The following is a 23,074-nucleotide window of genomic DNA, read 5'->3' as shown; positions in this document are numbered from 1 at the left end:
TTGTGGAAATGTTGCGGAGGTTGAGGCGGCAAGATTTAGCCAGTGATTGGATGTGGGGTCCAAAGGAGAGGTCAGAGTCTAGGGTTACACCTAGCACCCTGGCATATGCAGAGGGACCAATGGTTTTGCTGTTGATCTTAATGGTAATGTCATGAGTGGGGATTGGAGAAGAAGATATGTCTAAAGGCATGCCGCTCTGACCTACATAAGGGGCAACTGTAAGATCTGGCATTCCTATTGATATTGGGTAAGGATGTCCTTTCATATATGTGCCACCGGATATTAAAGATAAACCATGTGGATTTTTACAGGAGGTGACACAGAAGATCCTGGAGTCGGTAGGAAACGTGGCGGGCTCCTCCTTAGAACAGACCGGCTGGCTGAGCAGAAACCTGGAAGTGAAGGCCCGGCCACAGGTGTCTCTGGATGATGGGGATGCTGATGAAGAGCTGTACGGTAAGATGGCAGTAAGATTATGATCTTTTATGCCTTTTTTTTGTTGATCCTCTGTCCACGGGCTTTTGTTCAGGTCAGATGGGGTTTGAATTCCCATATAAGTCTATGGGAATGCAAAACCCTCTTGAAGGAGGTGAACTTTAAACACACTCTCCCGCGCTCGAATGTGGTGCTGAGAGTCTAAAGCTGGGCATACATCATACAATTCAATTTCCTTTAGATTTAAACCAAAAGGTTGTTTCTGGTGCTGCTCGAGGCTGACAGCAAATAGTAATCACCCTGCCGGCAGAGAGAAGAGGGAGCAACTTCCCAAGTAATTACAGAGATTTGACAATATGTATGAAGATGGACACTGCTCAGACCGATCCCCAGGAGTCAAAGAGGAACAGTGTGTAGTGAATGGCCTCAGCCGTCATTCTGACCACGCCTGCTGATGCATTTTGCCCCACCCATAGGGGGCTTGGTCACAGAGCGGCATCTGTCTTCACACACATTGTAAAGTTCCTTTTAGATTTACCTTCAATTATGTAGTGCAAGGGCCAGCCTGATTGCATACAAATTGAAAGTGTTTAGGTTTGACCTCCTATTATATGGGTTTGTTAAATCTAAAGGAAAATTGTACAAGAAAATTGTGTAATGTATGGCCAGTTTAACAGGCTTCCCAATCCTCCCGCTTATGGCTATGGCACTAGCAGGCCTTGCTGACCTCCCAGAACTATGGATATCCCTTCATACGCAGCACTATAAAACAAATGAACAGAGGGCACACAGCCTAGTGCATTACCATAATACGCCATTTATTGATATATATAAAAGCAAATATACTCACAAACAGATTGAACCAACATAGCAAAAAACCAAGACGCAACTGTCTCCAGATCAGCAATGCATAACCCATGACACAGGGAGACTCCTTTTCATACAACATGGCTTACATGTTTCGAGGGGCAGCCCCTTTTCTTCAGAGCCAATTTTAAAAAAAAACTTTTTTAGCCCACTCAAAATACTTATGACTATAGAAATGTAAATGAAGGAACTTGTGGAATGTAAACAAAAATTAAGTTCATCAGAAAAAAAACAGTTCATGTCCATAAGTTAATTAAATCACAAATCCTTAGTCCAGGCATTGGAATCATCAAGAGTAATAAAACACCTCTTGCTGCCTTTGGTGCTGCTCCTGACAAGATTGGGGTAATCTACAAATGACATACAAGCAAACAAACAAGAAGAGCGTACACTAAGTGCAGTAGAGTTAAAAGCATTAATTTTCAAATCAAATGCAAATTGGCCACTCACAAAATTAAAATAGAAAAGGCATGTACTCAACACTCCCAGCATGGACGCCTCTCTGTGTTTACACTTGTAGTCTGCGATATCAGTGCTGTTAAATGGAGGAATAGCTGCAGTCGGAGGACATACCCTAGCCTAGCACATTATCATAATACATTGTTTATTGATATATAAAAGAAAATAATATACTCACAAACAGATTGAGTAAATAGGCATATAAAAAAACACAAGACACAACTGTCTCCAGATCAACAACGCATGACCTGTGACACAGAGAGACCTTATTCATCAAATATGGCTTACACGTTTTGAGGGGCAGCCCCTCTTCTTCAGAGCCCAGGCTTCTTCTGAAGGAGAGAGTTTTGCCCCTCCAAATGTGTAAGCCATATTGGACAAAAAGTAGCCTCCCTGCATCACAGGTCATGCGCTGTTGATCTGGAGACAGGTGTGTCTTGGTTCTTTGATATGCCTGTTGACTCAGTTGGTTTGTGAGTATAATATTTTAGTAATGCACTAGGCTGTTGTGCCCTCTGTTCATCTGTATTATAGTGCAGAAGGAGATTAACTACAAGTCAAATGCATCTGTCAAAAAATTCTGAATGATCTCAAAAGCATCTGAAACTGATATGATCAAAACAAGAACAAACGGCAAAATGCAGGGGTGTGAATGTACCCCAATCAAATTATATTATAGCAAAATGTTATCAGTTGTGATGTTTTCATGAAAGTGTTTTAAAGTTAAAAATAAGTAATAGCTTTGCTGATATTTCAGGCTTGACTTAGCTAATATACTACAACTAGTAGTGGACTTCTAATGTTAATATACAGTTGCTCTTTTTGATTTTCTGCTTGAATTATTCCAAAAACGTGATCTAATCTTCCTCTAAAAAAAACAAAAAAACAGTCAATCTTATTCAAGATACAACATTGTCATATCTTGATTTCTAAAGAGTCACAAACTTAGGCTTATGTGCCATAAAAGAGCAGGAAATGAGAGAGACCTATTAAGGATAGCTTGGTGTAGGTCTTTTCCTTCCTGTTATGTCTGTCTTGGTTGAATGGTAATTAGTTCTCCGCACAGAGGAAAATGCCGCAGCGCAGTCATCCATGGTCTCTGCCTCCGCGCCATCTGTGTACAGTGTGCACGCTCTCTCCATGCTTGCAGAGGTGAACTTTATTCTCTCTCAGCACTGTCTTAAAGTGGTTCTTTAGTCTGTAAAGGATTAAAAGTTGGCAGCCACAAATACTGTAGCTGCTGTCCAGGGATCCAGCGCTGCCCTAACCTGGGCCAATTGTTTGTCAGTCTTTGGGACCCTGGCCCTGGCATGTTTAGTGTTTGAAGCCAGCTTTGACTTCTTCTGGCTTCCCACTGTGCATGTGCAAGCCGCGCTGCACTGTGTGAATGGTCCTGTAGCCTGCTGGGACCTGAGACATGTCCCAAAAGGCTGTGGGTGGGGAAAGGGGGGTTGGGTATTAAACTTCAGTGAAATCACCTAGGCGATCCAACCAGAAGTGGGATGGGTACCTACCAAAGCTAGGTACCCACTCCCCCAAAAAGAAAAAAGTTCCAAAAGAAGGGGAGCATAAGGTGGAACTTCCCTTTAGGATGAAGTTCCATTTTAATGCAGAGTTATTGGTAAATCCAGTACACAGTATGGTTACCCATGCATTTAAGAAAGCAGTCTAAGGCTAGGTTCACACCTGTGTGGCCGTGTTGGGCCATGATTTGCGCGAACATGAGAGCCCATTCATTTGAATAGACTGCTGTGCCCCAGGACACACAAGAAATAATTCCCTGCAGTATTTCTGAAATCACAGCCTGCACAGGAACCAAGGTTCCCAGTACGGTTGCGATTTCCAGCACTGGCAGCATGCCATAAGGATTAATTGCACCCGCCTGCGGGTGGTTTCGGCTGCCGGTATTTGTGCGGGTCCCGCAGCGGCACCACATATGTGAACCGAGCCTTAGAAAATGTGTGATTTTCCGTATTTTGTAAAATTTTGTTTAGTATTGCTATGTTTGCAGAAGATCAACAAAAGTAGAGAGATCATTAAATTGGAAATTAAATTTTAGCAGTTTTCTGTTTTGTGAACAATCTTATCTCATGTTTATATTTCCTTTACCATAGGAAACAAACAATCGTGCACATGCATGTGTAGATGTGACATTTAATTGGTTTGGTAGCATAATCTTAAAATAATCTGATATTGTCACATTTGTTTTTATTAATTCTTTATTTAAGTTTTTCAAAAATCAGTGAGAAAGTCAGAGCAGAACAAGGAAAAAGCAGCAAGCCAATGTCGTTGGTGTACATAGTAAAAAATAGTGAAAAAAATGAACAGTATAACAAAAATACTGGATAGTATTTTGGAAAGCCGTCAAGGTGAGGGGGCCTCCCTGGCAATTGCAGTAGGTATCCATAGAAAGTGACTACAAAGGGTCTTGAGCATACACAGCGCAGCCTATAATGCCAGTGATCCTATGGGGTTATATCCTACCATGGGAAAAAAAAAGAAAAAAGAAAGATATTGTTTATTTTGGCATATTATGGGACACAGACCTTAAAGAAAGCCACAAAAAAGTGTTATATTTTCCCCGCTCTGACCAAAACTAAAATGAAAAATAGCTGGAGTTGGGTTCGACCCCTGTTTCACATCTATGCGGCCGTGTTTTGCACGGGCACGAGAGCCCATTCATTTGAATGGACTCCCGTGCCCGTGACATGCAAGGAAAGACGTCCCTGCACTTCTTTGGAAAACGCAGCCCGCGGGTCCGCAATTCTCTGTGTGGGTGGTGCGGTTGCATGCATTTTCATGCGGATCCACAGCGGCACCACCCGCACAGATGTGAAGCTATGGATAAAGAGCCCCTATAAGGTCTGTAAACAAATCAAAAAAAGTGTACTCACCTGTTGGTGGTCTGTGTCTGCTATATGTGCTTTGTTCTAGCCCTGTTGTCTCCGTCAGTCTTTTTTAGAAGGGTTGAAAGCCCGTGTTCCTGGCTGCACTCTGTCTCCATCCTCTGACTCCTACATCACTGCTGTGTGCTGTCAGGTCAGAGGAAGGGACCATAGCACACAGCTGTGGACACAGACATGCTGGTTGTGTGCAGTGCTGAAAAGGATGAAAGAGGATGCAGCACTGGAATAGAGGGGGAGGTAGGAGACACAGGCCTATGGAAAGGTGAGTATAACACCTCTTCTACTGCAGAGAACTGGTATTATGGTTTGCTTAGAAACCTGAAAGGGCCTCTTTATGTTCTGTATGACCATGAAATCAGCCAGAAGTGTGGTAAGTATTCTTTGTAGGTGGCCTGTGTTCTGAAAGCAGTACTGACACGATATGAGAATACAGGTGTAGATAATGTGACAAGCCTTCGTATTTACACTTCATAAGTGTATTACATCTGAGTGTAAATAGGTACTTGGCACAGTTTGTAAGTTTCAGCAAGTCTAGATAACAATCAAACATCTATGCCTAATATTTGGATGAATGTCTTTGGCAGAGTTTAAGTTCATATCTGCAGCCTAAAAATATTTTAAGGACATGTAATAATTTACAAATGAGGTTTATGGAAAGACACGTGCTAAAACATAATCCTCATTAATCGTGATAAACTGAATACAAACTCATTTTCTTTCTCGTCCGTTGAGGGACACTGGAAATCTTTCCTTTCCGGGTTATACTGTCTACAGAAAAATTAGACACTGGATGCACCTCCTACTACCAGCTGTTTTTTTTCTAATGCTCTGCTATTTAAAGAGAAGTATGTTTTTGTTTTGTTTTTTTTTTGTATTTTTCACACTTAATTGATTCAGTTCATCAAACAGATTTTAATATTACACAAAGATAACCGGAGTAAATACAAAATGCAATTTTTAAATGTTGATTTCATTTATTAAGGGAAAAAAACTGTCCAAACCTTCCTGGTCCTATGTGAAAAAGTAATTGCCCCCTAAACCTAATAACTGACTGTGCCACCCTTGGGGGAAACAAGTGCAATCAGGCATTTGCGATAACTGACAATGAGTCTTTCACATCACTGTGTTGGAATCTTGGCCTGCTCTCCTTTGCAGAATTGTTTTAATTCAGCTACATTGGAGGATTTTTGAGCATGAACAGCCTGTTTAACCTCCCTGGCGGTATTCCCAAGTGTAGCTCGGGGTAAAGTTTCAGTACCACAAGCGGTAACCCCGAGCTACACTCGGGCTTACTCTGCGGCGCTGCTCCTCAATCCCTCGATCACTTACCTTGTCCTGCGCTCCCGCGATGTCCCTCCTGCAGCGTCCCCGGCAATGTTATCCGGCGGATGCCGGCATCTGTCATCTGGGTTCCGTCCCCTGCGAGCGTCGGGCCGTACGGGGGACATTACATTACTGTATCAAAGCATTTCACAAACATTTTGTCCCTAGTGCTTTGTCCTGTGCCCTGCCTGCATTTTTACTGTTCTTTCTGCCTGGAAACTGAGAAACGTCCATGGAGTCCAAAAAGCGTCCCTTTAGGTTAAAAGCGGTTTTAGATCAGCTAGATAACAGCAATAGTAAATTAGAACCACTTGCAGAATTGAGTGATAATGATTCGTGGGGAAATTCATCATCAGACATTGAAAATGATTTTGCGACTAAGATCAGTGATGTGCGAACTTGGAGCTCTATTTCAAATTTCAGTGTTTAGGTCTGATTATATTATTGAATTACATTTATTATTATTTTTATGATTATTTAATAAATTATAATTTATGATTTCGCGTTTCAAATTTTAACATACCCGGGATGTTTACTAGACTCTTGTTCGGACAGATTTCAGTGAGTTATTTCTAAAAATTACAGGCCTACAATATACAGGTGAAACTCGAAAAATTAGAATATCGTGCAAAAGTTCATTTATTTCAGTAATGCAACTTAAAAGGTCTAACTAATATATGAGATAGACACTTTACATGCAAACCAAGAAAGTTCAAGCCATGATTTGCCATAATTGTGATGATTATGGCTTACAGCTCATGAAAACCTCAGATCCACAATCTCAGAAAATTAGAATATTGTGAAAAGGTGCAATATTCTCGGCTCAAAGTGTCCCACTCTAATCAGCTAATTAAGCCATAACACCTGCAAAGGGTTCCTGAGCCTTTAAATGGTCTCTCAGTCTGGTTTAGTAGGAATCACAATCATGGGAAAGACTTCTGACCTGACAGTTGTTCAGAAAACCATCACTGACACCCTCCATAAGGAGGGAAAGCCTTAAAAGGTAATTGCAAAAGAAGTTGGATGTTCCCAAAGTGCTGTATCAAAGCACATTAATAGAAAGTTATTGTCGGAGATCGCCGCGCCGCTAGGCTCGGCGCAGGCGCAGTACACCTCCCTGTACGCGAGCGCCGGGACTTGGCCGACCGCGGCAATCAGGTTCGCGCATGCGCAGTAGTGACTACGGGCGCGCGCCTGGCACCAATGACAGCACAGGGCGGGATATTTAAACGGCCCTGAGCTGTCATTCAGTGCCTTTTGGTCTCCTTGTATCCTGTGAACCTGTGAACTTGTTGTAGTAAGTTGCTGACCCGGATTGTGCCCTGACCTTGCTGTTTTCTCCTGTTCTTGACCCTTGCTTGCCTGACCTCTCTCCTGAATGCCCCCTATTGGATCTGACCTGCTGTTGCTGACCTGGCGTGTGACCCGACTATTCTTTGCCCGCTGCTCTGTACCGCACCGTCCCCATAGTTACCGACCCGGCTTGTATGACCCTGCACCTGCTCAGCCATCCATCCATCCGTCCCTCTCAACGGGGTCTCCAGACCCCCTCATACTTGGCTCTCTCCCGTGGGAGCCCCTGGCGAATACCCCTACCACTGACGTATGTCCTCAGTAGTCACGACCTGGTCCTGGGGTACTCCAAGTCCATCCCCACCATCAGGGGCCCTGGTGAACAAGTACTCTGGGGCTTAGACTCCGTGCGCTGGGAACATCCGATCAGTGTAGTGCTAGTGGTACCGCCGGGCGGTCCCTTACAGTACCAAAATTCCATGACTGAGCCTAGAGGAGGGCCCTCCCCGCTAGAGGAAATTTGCAGGCACCTAGCTAATTTGACGCAGGCCGTAACTGCCCTGCAGGACAGATGCATGCAGCTGGAGAATCGCCTCCAGACTGGCTCTATTTCTGACCCTGCCCCACAGGCCCCAGTTTCTGCACCCCCGGCCCTGGTAGCTCAGGAGCCAGTCTCAGGGGCTTCCGCCCCGCTCCCTATGGCGGAACCCCGAGTACCCTTACCGGAGCGTTTTCACGGGGACCGCACACGCTTCCGGTCATTCCGTGATTCCTGTCTCTTGTTCTTGAGCTACAACCCCGTACCTTCCTGACCGAAAACGTGAAGGTAGGATTCATTATTTCACTATTACAGGGTGAACCCCAGGATTGGGCCCACCGGCTAAGGGGAAACAATGATCCTCACCTGGGATCGGTCAATAGTTTCTTTGAAGCAATGGCCATCTTGTATGATGACCCACAGCGGGCAGCCTCTCCCGAAGCGACCTTATATGCGCTCCGGCAGGGCCGGCGGGCGGCAGAGGAATACGCCTCTGATTTCAGGCGGTGGATGGGGGACACACGCTGGAATGAGTTCGCTCTATTGCACCAGTTCCGTATGGGGCTCTCCGATCCCTTGAAAGATGAGCTGGCCCGGATGGAGGTTCCCAAGTCTCTAGAAGACCTTATTGCCCTGACAATTAAGATTGACCGAAGACTGCGGGAACGCAGGCTTGAGAGGTCCGGCCAGGGTCGCGGAAATACCTGGGGTCCATTCCTAGGCCCCAGCCCACCAACCCGACAAAGCATCCAGAACCCACCACCAGGAGATGTTCCGGAACCTATGCAGCTAGGTCTGGCACGGCCTAAATTATCACCGGAGGAACGCCAGCGCAGACGAGCCCAGAACCTCTGCCTTTACTGCGGTGAAGCTGGTCATATGGTGCGATCCTGCCCTCAGAAAATGAGTAAGTGCACCCGTTTTTCTTCCTTGTCTATTAGCAATACCTGTCCTTCGCAATACTTAGTAGTGCCCCTCTCCTTTCAGCTTCCAGAAAAGACCGTGGAGGTGACAGCCATAGTTGATTCGGGGGCATGCAGCTGTTTCCTGGATTTAGAGTTTGCTCACCAGCAGGGTATCCCTCTCCAACACAGACAGAAGGGTTTCAACATCTTTTTGGCCGATGGTTCCCAGATAAAATCGGGGGTAGTTAATCAGGAAACTCCCCCCATTGCCACTATCATTGCCAACCAGCACCAGGAGTTCCTCCGCCTGGACGCTATTGCATCACCTCTTTTCCCAGTCATTCTGGGGCTCCCATGGTTACGGGCCCATAACCCCCAGATTGACTGGGAAACCGGGTCAATCTCGTTCCCTTCCCCATACTGTCGGGAACATTGTCGCACTTCGGTCCCCGCAGGGCCCCGAGTTCTCCTTTGCTCCGAAGGAGACTCCGATTTGAAACAGGTTATTCCCGCAGCCTATCATGGGTTCCTGGACGTGTTCAGTAAGCGGGGAGCCGATACTCTGCCCCCCCACCGCCCGTATGACTGTCCAATCGACCTGTTACCAGGCTCTGAAATCCCTTTTGGGCGTATTTTCCCTCTACCTGAGCTTGAATTGGGGGCCCTAAAGGAATATATCGAGGACAGCCTCCAGAAGGTATTCATCCGCCCCTCCACTTCTCCAGCAGGAGCGGGAATCTTCTTCGTGGAGAAAAAAGACAAAACCCTGAGACCTTGTATCGACTACCGGGAGCTGAACAGGGTCACGATCAAAAATCGTTACCCATTGCCATTGGTACCAGAACTGTTTCAGAGCCTAAAGGCTGCGGTTATATTCACAAAGCTTGATTTAAGAGGGGCCTATAACCTGGTACGCATAAGAGAGGGGGACGAGTGGAAAACGGCTTTCCGTACCCGTTTTGGCCACTTTGAATACCTGGTCATGCCATTTGGGCTGTGCAATGCACCAGCCACCTTCCAACATTTCGTGAACGACATCTTCAGGGATTTTTTGGATGTCTTCGTTATCGTCTACTTGGACGACATACTAATTTTTTCACCCTCTCTAGAGGATCATAGGATACATGTGGCAAAAGTATTGGGGCGGTTGCGGCAGCATGGGTTATATGCTAAGGCGGAGAAATGTTGCTTCGAGCAATCTAGCATCACGTTTCTAGGCCTGATTATCTCCACTGCGGGGGTCGCGATCGACCCCCAGAAGGTCTCTGCAATTTTAGATTGGCCTGAACCAACGGACAAAAAAGGTGTCCAACGGTTTATAGGGTTCGCAAACTTTTATCGGAAGTTCATCAAGAACTTCTCGGGTCTGGTCTCCCCCATTACTCAACTAACCAAACTTGGAACCCGGTTCAAATGAACACCGGAGGCTCAAAGAGCTTTCGAAGCTCTGAAAAAGCTATTTACCTCGGCACCCATCCTGGGCCACCCGGACGCGGCCCTTCCCTACATCTTGGAGGTAGATGCATCGGAGAATGCGGTAGGATCCATCCTGTCTCAGCGGAAAGGCACCAAAGAGTTACTCCATTCCGTAGCATTCTTCTCGAGGAAACTCACCTCAGCGGAGAAGAATTACGATATCGGTGATCGAGAGCTGCTGGCTATCAAAGCAGCGCTAGAGGAATGGAGGTACCTGCTGGAAGGTGCCTCACACCCCATATTGATTTTCACAGACCACAAGAATCTGGAATATCTGAGGACTGCCAAGCGTCTACGCCCACGGCAGGCAAGATGGGCCCTGTTCTTTTCCAGATTTAATTTTCACATTACTTACAGGCCCGGATCTAAAAATACGAAGCCCGACGCGCTATCTCGTATGTTTGAGGACTCCGAAGAAGAACTGGTACCCGACACTATCTTGTCTTCAGGGAACTTCTTGGCGCTCCAGACGGACCTTTGCTCCAAGTTAATAGAAGCATCTACGGCCACACCAACCCCAGTTGGGGTATCCCTCCAGAACAAGGGGGGACTCCTGTGGAAGGAAGATTCAATCGTGGTACCTGAGGAAGTCCGGACCCTGGTTTTGGGGCATTGCCACGATCACCCGCTGGCAGGTCACTTTGGCCCAGTCAAGACTCTGGAGCTTCTCCGGCGCTCGTTTTGGTGGCCAAACATGGCTAAGGATTGCAAGCGCTACGTGAGATCCTGTACCATCTGCCAGAAGAGCAAACCATCGAGAAGCAAAGCCTGGGGGCTGTTGCGACCTTTGCCGATTCCCGAACGGCCTTGGCAGAAGATCGCGATGGACTTCATAGTCGAGCTCCCACCGTCGCAAGACCACACAGCAATTCTGGTGGTCATTGATCGCCTATCCAAAATGGCTCACTTCGTGCCACTAAGGAAGACTCCGTCAGCAGCCGAGACGGCACGAATATTTATCCGGGAGATCGTTAGACTTCATGGAGTACCTGAGGACATTGTCTCTGATCGAGGGGTCCAGTTTACATCTAAGTTTTGGAGGGCTCTGTGCAAGGCCCTGGACATCAAGTTGTCCCTCTCCTCCGCGTTCCACCCTCAGACCAACGGTCAGACCGAGAGGACGAACCAGACCCTGGAGCAATACTTGCGTTGCTACACGTCTTTCCTGCAGGATGATTGGTTGTCACTCTTACCCCTGGCGGAGTTCGCTTATAACAACGCAAGCCATTCGGCAACGGGGCAGTCCCCATTCTTTTCGAATTATGGGTTTCACCCTGTCTTTCTCCCTGATTTGGTCTCTGAATGCCCAGTTCCAGCAACGCAGGATGCGTTGACCTTCTTCTCCGTCAATAACAAATTACTCCAAGAAGCCATCGCTCGGGCCCAAGAAGACAATAAGAAGGAGTTTAACAAGAAACGAAGAGGGGATTTGGCGTTGCGGCCTGGGCAGAAGGTGTGGTTGGCCGCAACCAACTTAAAGATGCTTTGTCCCTCGAAAAAATTGGGACCTAAATTTGTGGGGCCTTTTCGGGTAAAGCGGATCGTCAACGAAGTGGCATATGAGCTTATCCTTCCGGACACATTCAGAATTCATCCAGTCTTCCGTGTATCCCTGCTGAAGCCAGTGATCCCAGATGCCTTCCCAGAACGAGAATCCAGACCCCCAGAGGCCATAACGGTCGAAGGACAAGAGGAATTTGAGGTGGAAACGATCCTTAAGTGCCGAAGAAGGGGGGGCCAGACCCAATTCCTAATTAAGTGGAAGGGCTATGGTCCTGAGGACAATTCCTGGGAACCGGCTCATAATGTCCACGCACCTAGACTAGTCCGGGAGTTTCTTCGTGATCACCCGTGGTGGAGAGATCGGGTGGGCATCCGGAGGTTGCCCGTAGGGGGGGGGGGCAATGTCGGAGATCGCCGCGCCGCTGGGCTCGGCGCAGGCGCAGTACACCTCCCTGTACGCGAGCGCCGGGACTTGGCCGACCACAGCAATCAGGTTCGCGCATGCGCAGTAGTGACCACGGGCGCGCGCCTGGCACCAATGACAGCACAGGGCGGGATATTTAAATGGCCCTGAGCTGTCATTCAGTGCCTTTTGGTCTCCTTGTATCCTGTGAACCTGTGAACCTGTTGTAGTAAGTTGCTGACCCGGATTGTGCCCTGATCTTGCTGTTTTCTCCTGTTCTTGACCCTTGCTTGCCTGACCTCTCTCCTGAATGCCCCCTATTGGATCTGAACTGCTGTTGCTGACCTGGCGTGTGACCCGACTATTCTTTGCCCGCTGCTCTGTACCGCACCGTCCCCATAGTTACCGACCCGGCTTGTATGACCCTGCACCTGCTCAGCCATCCATCCATCCATCCGTCCCTCTCAACGGGGTCTCCAGACCTCCTCATACCTGGTTCTCTCCCGTGGGAGCCCCTGGCGAATACCCCTACCACTGACGGGTGTCCTCAGTAGTCACGACCTGGTCCTGGGGTACTCCAAGTCCATCCCCACCATCAGGGGCCCTGGTGAACAAGTACTCTGGGGCTTAGACTCCGTGCGCTGGGAACATCCGATCAGTGGAGTGCTAGTGGTACCGCCGGGCGGTCCCTTACAGTTATGTGGAAGAGAAAAGTGTGGAAGAAAACGTTGCACAAGCTGCAGGGATGACCGCAGCCTGGAGAGGCTTGTCAGGAAAAGGCCATTCAAAAGTGTTGGGGACTTTTACAAGGAGTGGACTGAGGCTGGAGTCAGTGCATCAAGAGCCACCACACACAGACGGATCCTGGACATGGGCTTCAAATGTCATATTCCTCTTGTCAAGCCACTTCTGAACAACAAACAACATCAGAAGCGTCTTACCTGGGCTAAAGAAAAACAGACCTGGTCTGTTGCTCAGTGGTCCAAAGTCCTCTTTTCTGATGAGAGCAACTTTTGCATCTCATTTGGAAACCAAGGACCCAGAGTATGGAGGAAGAATGGAGAGGCACCCACTGCAAGATGCTTGAAGTCCAGTGTGAAGTTTCCACAGTCTGTGTTGATTTGGGGAGCCATGTCATCTGCTGGTGTTGGTCCACTGTGCTTCATTAAGTCCAGGGTCAACACAGCCGTCTACCAGAAGATTTTGGAGCACTTCATGCTTCCTTCCATAGACGAGCTTTATGGGGATGCTGACTTCATTTTCCAGCAGGACTTGGCACCTGCCCACACTGCCAAAAGCACCAAAACCTGGTTCAATGACCATGGGATTACTGTGCTTGATTGGCCAGCAAACTCGCCTGACCTGAACCCCATAGAGAATCTATGGGGCATTGCCAAAAGAAAGATGAGAGACATGAGACCGAATAATGCAGAAGAGCTGAAGGCCGCTATTGTAGCATCCTGGTCTTCCATAACACCTCAACAGTGCCACAGGCTGATAGCTTCCATGCCACGCCGCATTGAGGCAGTAATAGCTGCAAAAGGGGCCCAAACCAAGTATTGAGTACATATGCATGCTTATACTTTTCAGAGGTCCGATATTGTTCTATGTACAATCCTTGTTTTATTGATTGCATGTAATATTCTAATTTTCTGAGATTGTGGATTTGGGGTTTTCATGAGCTGTAAGCCATAATCATCACAATTATGACAAATCACGGCTTGAACTATCTTGCTTTGCATGTAATGAGTCTATCTCATATATTAGTTTCACCTTTTAAGTTGCATTACTGAAATAAATGAACTTTTGCACGATATTCTAATTTTTCGAGTTTCACCTGTAAAACGCCAAATTTCCATGCAAAATAATGGTACAGCTTTCAGCACCAAAAATCTGAAATAATCATACCGCCAGGGAGGTTAAGGTCATGCCACAGCATTTCAATTAGATTTAAGTCCAGACTTTGACTAGGCCACTCCAAAACAATAATTTTGTTTTTATGAGACATTCAGAGGTGGACTTGCTAGTATGTTTCAGATCATTGCCTTGCTATGCAGTGCGCTTGAGCTTGAGGTCAAGAACTCATGGCAAGATATTTTTGGCAGAATAGAATAGAATTCATGGTTCCATCAATTGCGACAAGTCATCCAGATCCTGAAGCTGCAAAGCAGCCCCAGACCATCACACTATCACCACGTTTGACTGTAGATATGATGTTCTTTTTATGAAATGCTGTGTTAGTTTTATGTCAAATGTAGTGGGATGCACACCCTCCAAAAAGTTCAACTTTTGTCTCATTTTGTCTCCACATAATATTTTCCCAAAAGTCTTTGGGATAATCAAGATGTTTTTTGGCAAATGTGAGACGAGCCTTTTGGGTTGATTTACTAAAACTGGAGAGTGCAAAATCTGGTGCAGTTCTGCATAGAAACCAGTCCACTTCCAGGTTTTATTACCAAAGCTTAATTGAACAAGCTGAAGTTAGAAGCTGACTGGCTACCATGCACAGCTGCATCAGATTTTGCACTTTCCAGTTCTAGTCAATAACCCCCTTTGTGTTCTTTTTGGTCAGCAGTGGTTTTCGCCTGGAAACTCTCCCACGGATGCCATCTTTGCCCCGTCTCTTTCTTATTGTTGAATCGTGAACACTGACCTTAACTGCAGTTCTTAGTTGTTGTTTGCTGGAGTCCCAAAGCCTTAGAAATGGCTTTGTAACCCTTTCCAAACTGATACATATCAAATACTTTATGTTGATATAGTAATGTGCTACTCAATAAAACATCATAAATACTACACTGAATATTAATGAAACAGTCAAAAAAATCAAAGTGTCCATTAAATAGTTCATAACAAATAATGTGTAAGTGATCCAAAAATGAATTCTGTGCTTCACTCGACAAATATATTCCAGTAATCCAAAATGAACCGTGTGATAAACACCACCACCACATGTAAAGATGGCCGCTCACCTGGACACCAGGACCTATATAAACACAGGTCACAAGTGCTTAGTTGTAATTCCATACGTAGACTCTAGATGGCAGCAACGGGTCACACTGTATATCTCCTCCATCAGTAGTATAACCTCCACTCCAAAAATGTCACCTCCACTTCCTCTCCTCCACTCTGGGACCCCCAGGGAAGGAAAAACAAATGGCCTCTAATATTGTAATACTGCTTATTGAACTAAAAGCCAAATACCAATAAAAACATTAACATATACACTGATTGTAAAAGCACAATTCACAAGGACCGGACATCCGGTCCATGGCTCCGTGCCGGAAATTACGTCACTAAGCTTCCTTGACAAAGCCACGTAGGTTGGTGGCATAACACGTGGGGCGGAGGTTAGTGATGTCATTTCCAGCACAGAGCAGCGGGACGGAAGTCTGGTCCTCATGAATTGCGCTCTCACAGTGCATTGTGAGAGCCATGATTGGCCAAAGCAATGCACCTGACCACAGATCAGGTGCAACGCTTTGGGCAATCACAGCACAATGCACTGTAAGAGTCATGATTGGCCAGTCAGTGACTTTGGCCAGTCATGGCTCACGGCTAAGTCTACACCCCACATTATATAAGGCTGCTTACACTTTTAATAGTATTAAAAAAGAAAAGCAAATAAAATAAAACAAAAAATACATAAAAAAAACACGAAACAGCGTGGGTCCCAACCCTCCCCTAATCCATACCAAGCCCTTTGGATCTGATAGGAGGCCACACAGTAAAAAAAAAGTTTTTAAAGTGCGTGGTGTTCCCTGTAAAAGCCATATCAGGCCCTTTAGGCCTGGTAGGACTTTTAAGGGGAACGCCATCCCAAAAAATGGAACAAAAACCATGGGGTTCCTCTTAAATTCCTACTAGACCCTTGATCCGAGAGCAGACCTGACAGGGCAAGAAAGGTGGGAGAGGGGGGGCAATTGTGCACTCCCCTCCCTTTGGCTTACCAGGCCACGTGCCCCCGGCATTGGGATGGTGTTCCCATGCCGATGGGGTCTAGGGCCTTTTCCCCACAACCCTAACCCGGTGGTTGTGGGGATGTGTGAGCAGGGGGGCTCATTAGTATCACTGTAACCCTTTAAATATAGGGGCACCCTGATGCTGTCCCCCCATTGTGAATAAGGGGTACCCCTACTCATTCACTAAAGGTTTTTGAAAAGATAAAGTCACCGGGCTTTTAAATAATTCCTTTAATTGAACAAAAAACAAAACAACAGTTTTTGACAAGTCCTTTAATGAAAAGAAAAAAAAATGGTTTTCTTTGATGTAATCCATCGACAATCACAGCGTCCAGCATTATCCTGACCACGCCAGCTAAGAGACATTTTTAAAAAACCCGATGGCCACTGACCCGTCCGCACCCGCCGAGCGCTAGTCACAGTATGACAGATCTGACAGTTGCCGGTCACATGTACACAATTGGGTGGAGTCAGTGGTGACATAAAGGCCTTCAAAATGGGCACTTTTAAATTTACAAGTTTGAGTCCCATAGACTTGCATTGAGTTCAAAGTTTGCGCTCGAGCATTCTTTAGTTTCGAATGTTTGACAGAAAACCAAACACGGGGGTGTTCGACCCATCGTTATTAGAGACATTCCTTTTTCTGCTCTCACCTACAATATGGCATTCCTTGTAGCCATCACCTCTGGGATTAGTGTCTGAGCTGAGGCCTTATCCTGCAAGAAACCTTTTCTGGTTTTACATAGTAACAAGGTTGTGTTCAGGCCTCAGGTAGTTTCTGTCTCTCACCCCCACTTATCATTCTTCCATTTCTCTTTCTAATTCCATTTCATGAAAAGGAAAATGTTTTACCATTGTGTGCATATGGCCGTGGTTGTGAGTCCATTTTCCAGCACTGCTTCTTTCAGAAAGACTGATTCCCTTTTTGTCATCTCAGATGGTCTCCATAAGGGTGCAGCAACTTCTCATTCCATCATCTCTAGGTGGCAAAGACAGACCATCATTCAAGCATATGGTCTCTACATTTTGGTTCCACCCTTTCCCATCAAGGCGCACTCTACTAGATCTGTGAGTGCTTCTTGGGCTTTTCAGCATCAAGGAACTATTTTCCAAATTTGGTGCCACCTGATCTTCTGGTAATGCATTCAATATCTGCCAGGTGGGTGTTGGTGACTTACCTGGTGTTTGCAGTGTTGGCGACTCCTTGGTTGGACTGCTTTTGAGCATCTCAGGGTGAAGGACTTTCTGTATCTCACCCCTCTCTGTGTCATGCCCGCCCACATCAGGAGTACACGGTCCTTCACCCCCAGTGAGAACACAGAACATGCGTGCCCCTGTCTCATGCCCGCCCACATCAGGAGTACACGGTCCTTCACCCCCAGTGAGAACACAGAACATGCGTGCCCCGTCTCATGCCCGCCCACATCATGAGTACACGGTCCTTCACCCCCAGTGAGAACACAGAACATGCGTGCCCCTGTCTCATGCCGGCCCACATCAGGAGTACACGGTCCTTCACCCCCAGTGAGAACACAAAACATGTGTGTCCCTGTCTCATGCCCGCCCACATCAGGAGTACACGGTCCTTCACCCCCAGTGAGAACACAGAACATGCGTGCCCCTGTGTCATGCCCGCCCACATCAGGAGTACACGGTCCCTCACCCCCAGTGAGAACACAACATGCGTGCCCCTGTCTCATGCCCGCCCACATCAGGAGTACACGGTCCTTCACCCCCAGTGAGAACACAACATGCGTGCCCCTGTCTCATGCCCGCCCACATCAGGAGTACACGGTCCCTCACCCCCAGTGAGAACACAGAACATGCGTGGCCCTGTGTCATGCCCGCCCACATCAGGAGTACACGGTCCTTCACCCCCAGTGAGAACACAACATGCGTGCCCCTGTCTCATGCCCGCCCACATCAGGAGTACACGGTCCTTCACCCCCAGTGAGAACACAGAACATGCGTGCCCCTGTCTCATGCCCGCCCACATCAGGAGTACACGGTCCTTCACCCCCAGTGAGAACACAGAACATGCGTGCCCCTGTCTCATGCCCGCCCACATCAGGAGTACACGGTCCTTCACCCCCAGTGAGAACACAGAACATGCGTGCCCCTGTCTCATGCCCGCCCACATCAGGCGTACACGGTCCTTCACCCCCAGTGAGAACACAGAACATGCGTGCCCCTGTCTCATGCCCGCCCACATCAGGAGTACACGGCCCTTCACCCCCAGTGAGAACACAGAACATGCGTGCCCCTGTCTCATGCCCGCCCACATCAGGAGTACACGGTCCTTCACCCCCAGTGAGAACACAGAACATGCGTGCCCCTGTCTCATGCCCGCCCACATCAGGAGTACACGGTCCTTCCTTCATCCCTGCTGATGACCGCACATGCGCACCTCTGCCCCAGGCTGAAGCATACGCACAATGGATGTCACATAATGGTCGCATGACAGCAAATTGCATGCACCAGGCTGTCCCCGGCTGAAATGCGCAGGTAAGGGGAGCTATGGGGGGTCTCTACGGGGCCCCACAAGGCAGGTTAGCTACTCGCAAGACAGGAAGAGACAAGAAGAAAACTTCTAAGGCACAATGTAAAAAAGTGACAGTCTGCAGACAGAAAGGAGAACTAAACCTTGGAAGTCCTGTAGTGACTGTGGCAATTCATTGGCTATCGGTTGCAGAAAGATTTTCCAGCGTGCTGACACATCTCTTTCTGCAGTCACTTTAACGACTGCAATAGCTCAGTAATGCACCAGTCTATGGCTGGATGGTGCAAGTCCTCCTTGTCCATACTGGACCTTGCAGGATGCCACACTACACACACAGCTGAATGATCAGAGGAAGGTCACGCCACTCCCTCCTACCTACTACACACGGGATCCCTGGAATGTACACAGGAAGGCAGCAAGTGGAAAAGCAGATCTGAGCTTCTAGATTACAATGCTCAAAGATCAGTTTCCACCAAACCAGAGGTCTCCAAATATTGGAAACAAAGGGCCACATTACTGGGGGGGGGGGGGGCAGACTGTGGACAGCAGGAGCAGAAAAATGCCTTGGTGTCACCGGGAGTAAACAGTGTCCCATCACTGGTGTCAGTGGGAGAAATAGTGTCCCATCATTGGTGTCAGTAGGAGGAATAATGTCCCATCATTGGTGTCAGTGGGAGGAATAGTGTCCCATCATTGGTGTCAGTGGGAGGAATAGTGTCCCATCATTGGTGTCAGTGGGAGAAATAGTGTCCCATCATTGGTGTCAGTGGGAGGAATAGTGTCCCATCATTGGTGTCAGTGGGAGAAATAGTGTCCCATCATTGGTGTCAGTGGGAGGAATAGTGTCCCATCACTGGTGTCAGTGGGAGGAATAGTGCCCCATCATTGGTGTCAGTGGGAGAAATAGTGTCCCATCATTGGTGTCAGTGGGAGGAAGAGTGCCCCATCATTGGTGTCAGTGGGAGGAATAGTGTCCCATCATTGGTGTCAGTGGGAGGAATAGTGTCCCATCATTGGTGTCAGTGGGAGAAATAGTGTCCCATCATTGGTGTCAGTGGGAGGAATAGTGTCCCATCACTGGTGTCAGTGAGAGGAATAGTGCCCCATCATTGGTGTCAGTGGGAGAAATAGTGTCCCATCCTTGGTGTCAGTGGGAGGAATAGTGCCCTATCATTGGTGTCAGTGGGAGACATAGTGCCCTATCATTGGTGTCAGTGGGAGAAATAGTGCCTCATCATTGGTGTCAATGGGAGAAATAGTGTCCCATCATTGGTGTCAGTGGGATAAATAGTGTCCCATCATTGGTGTCAGTGGGAGAAATAGTGTCCAATCATTGGTGTCAGTGGGAGAAATAGTGTCCCATCATTGGTGTCAGTGGGAGGAATAGTGTCCCATCACTGGTGTCAGTGGGAGGAATAGTGCCCCATCATTGGTGTCAGTGGGAGAAATAGTGTCCCATCATTGGTGTCAGTGGGAGGAAGAGTGCCCCATCATTGGTGTCAGTGGGAGGAATAGTGTCCCATCATTGGTGTCAGTGGGAGGAATAGTGTCCCATCATTGGTGTCAGTGGGAGAAATAGTGTCCCATCACTGGTGTCAGTGGGAGGAATAGTGTCCCATCACTGGTGTCAGTGGGAGGAATAGTGCCCCATCATTGGTGTCAGTGGGAGAAATAGTGTCCCATCCTTGGTGTCAGTGGGAGGAATAGTGCCCCATCATTAGTGTCAGTGGGAGGAATAGTGCCCTATCATTGGTGTCAGTGGGAGACATAGTGCCCTATCATTGGTGTCAGTGGGAGAAATAGTGCCTCATCATTGGTGTCAATGGGAGAAATAGTGTCCCATCATTGGTGTCAGTGGGATAAATAGTGTCCCATCATTGGTGTCAGTGGGAGAAATAGTGTCCAATCATTGGTGTCAGTGGGAGAAAAAGTGTCCCATCATTGGTGTTAGTGGGAGAAATAGTGTCCCATTATTGGTGTCAGTGGGAGGACTAGTGCCCCATCATTGGTGTCAGTGGGAGGAATAGTGCCCCGTCATTGGTGTCAGTGGGAGAAATAGTGCCTCATCATTGGTCAGTGGGAGGAATAGTGCCCCGTCATTGGTGTCAGTGGGAGAAATAGTGTCCCATCATTAGTGTCAGTGGGAGGAATAGTGCCCCAACATTGGTGTCAGTGGGAGAAATAGTGTCCCTTGGTGTCAGTGGGAGGAATAGTGCCCCATCATTGGTGTCAGTGGGAGGAATAGTGTCCCATCATTGGTGTCATTGGGAGGCATAGTGCCCCATCATTGGTATCAGTGGGAGGCATAGTGCCCCATCATTGATGTCAGTGGGAGGAATAGTGCCCCATTATTGGTGTCAGTGGGAGGAATAATGCCCCATCATTGATGTCAGTGGGAGGAATAGTGCCCCATCATTGGTGTCAGTGGGAGGAATAGTGTCCCATCATTGGTATCAGTGGGAGGAATAGTGCCCCATCATTGGTGTCAGTGGTAGGAATAGTGCCCCATCGTTGGTGTCAGTGGGAGGAATAGTGTCCCATCGTTGGTGTCAGTGGGAGGAATAGTGTCCCATCATTGCTGTCAGTGGGAGGAATAGTGCCCCATCATTGGTGTCAGTGGGAGGAATAGTGCCCCATCATTGGTGTCAGTGGGAGGAATAGTGTCCCATCATTGGTGTCAGTGGTTGGAATAGTGTCCCATCATTGGTGTCAGTGGGAGGAATAGTGCCCCATCATTGGTATCAGTGGGAGGAATAGTGCCCCATCATTGATGTCAGTGGTAGGAATAGTGTCCCATCATTGGTGTCAGTGGGAGGAATAGTGCCCCATCATTGGTGTCAGTAGGAGGAATAGTGCCCCATCATTGGTGTCAGTCGGAGAAATAGTGCCCCATCGTTGGTGTCAGTGGGAGGAATAGTGCCCCAGCATTGGTGTCAGTGGGAGGAATAGTGCCCCCATCGTTGGTGTCAGTGGGAGGAATAGTGTCCCATCATTGGTGTCAGTGGGAGGAATAGTGCCCCCTCATTGGTGTCAGTGGGAGGAATAGTGTCCCATCATTGGTGTCATTGGGTGGCATAGTGCCCCATCATTGGTATCAGTGGGAGGCATAGTGCCCCATCATTGGTGTCAGTGGGAGGAATAGTGCCCCATCATTGGTATCAGTGGTAGGAATAGTGCCCCATCATTGGTGTCAGTGGGAGGAATAATGCCCCATCATTGATGTCAGTGGGAGGAATAGTGCCCCATCATTGGTGTCAGTGGGAGGAATAGTGTCCCATCATTGGTATCAGTGGTAGGAATAGTGCCCCATCATTGGTGTCAGTGGGAGGAATAATGCCCCATCATTGATGTCAGTGGGAGGAATAGTGCCCCATCATTGGTGTCAGTGGGAGGAATAGTGCCCCATCATTGGTGTCAGTGGGAGGAATAGTGCCCCATCGTTGGTGTCAGTGGGAGGAATAGTGTCCCATCATTGGTGTCAGTGGGAGGAATAGTGCCCCATCATTGGTGTCAGTGGGAGGAATAGTGTCCCATCATTGGTGTCAGTGGTAGGAATAGTGTCCCATCATTGGTGTCAGTGGGAGGAATAGTGTCCCATCATTGGTGTCAGTGGGAGGAATAGTGCCCCATCATTGATGTCAGTGGTAGGAATAGTGTCCCATCATTGGTGTCAGTGGGAGGAATAGTGCCCCATCATTGGTTTCAGTAGGAGGAATAGTGCCCCATCATTGGTGTCAGTGGGAGGAATAGTGCCCCATCATTGGTGTCAGTGGGAGGAATAGTGCCCCAGCATTGGTGTCAGTGGGAGGAATAGTGCCCCCATCGTTGGTGTCAGTGGGAGGAATAGTGCCCCCATCGTTGGTGTCAGTGGGAGGAATAGTGCCCCATCATTGGTGTCAGTGGGAGGAATAGTGCCCCATCATTGGTGTCATTGGGAGGAATAGTGCCCCATCATTGGTGTCAGTGGGAGGAATAGTGCCCCATCATTAGTGTCAGTGGGAGGAATAGTGCCCCAGCATTGGTGTCAGTGGGAGGAATAGTGCCCCCATTATTGATGTCAGTGGGAGGAATAGTGTCCCATCATTGGTATCAATGGGGGAATAGTGGCCCGTTTTTCCATCTGACACCAATGTAAGCATTCTTCTCAATGACACCTATGTAAAGGAACATTATTCTCAATGACACCAATATAAGGGGCATTCTTCCCTCTGACACCAATGAAAGGGACATTCTTCTCAATGATACCAATAGAAGGGGCAAACTTTCCACTGACACAAATGAAGGGACATTATTCTAAAAGTCACCCATGTATGGGACACTCATCCCTCTGACACCAATGTAAGGAGAATTCTTCCCAATGACACCCATGTACGGGTCATTCTTCCCAGTGACACCAATGTAAGAGTCATTCTTCACTCTGACACCCATGTAAGGAACATTATTCTCAGTGACACCAAAGTAAGCAACATTCTACCCCGACACCAATGTAAGGGATATCCTTCTCAAT

At 47.7% G+C, this 23,074-nt stretch overlaps 1 protein-coding gene across 1 annotated transcript in view; it reads left to right on the top strand.

Annotated features, from left to right (window-relative positions):
• Positions 1 to 23,074, top strand: part of LOC149439062 (protein DOP1B-like) — a 657,792-nt gene that overhangs the window by 511,240 nt on the left and 123,478 nt on the right. The window contains exon 19 of the mRNA XM_089659538.1: positions 312 to 456. The gene's annotated coding sequence lies outside the window, so the exon portion shown is untranslated. The remainder of the gene's footprint in view (positions 1 to 311; positions 457 to 23,074) is intronic.

This window comes from Staurois parvus, unplaced genomic scaffold (genome assembly GCF_062004578.1).
Source record: "Staurois parvus isolate SC_StPar_1 unplaced genomic scaffold, SC_StPar_1.0 ptg001162l, whole genome shotgun sequence".
Taxonomy (NCBI): domain Eukaryota; kingdom Metazoa; phylum Chordata; class Amphibia; order Anura; family Ranidae; genus Staurois; species Staurois parvus.
The sequence above is the reverse complement of the archived record's forward strand: the minus strand, read 5'-3'. Positions and strand labels throughout refer to the sequence as shown.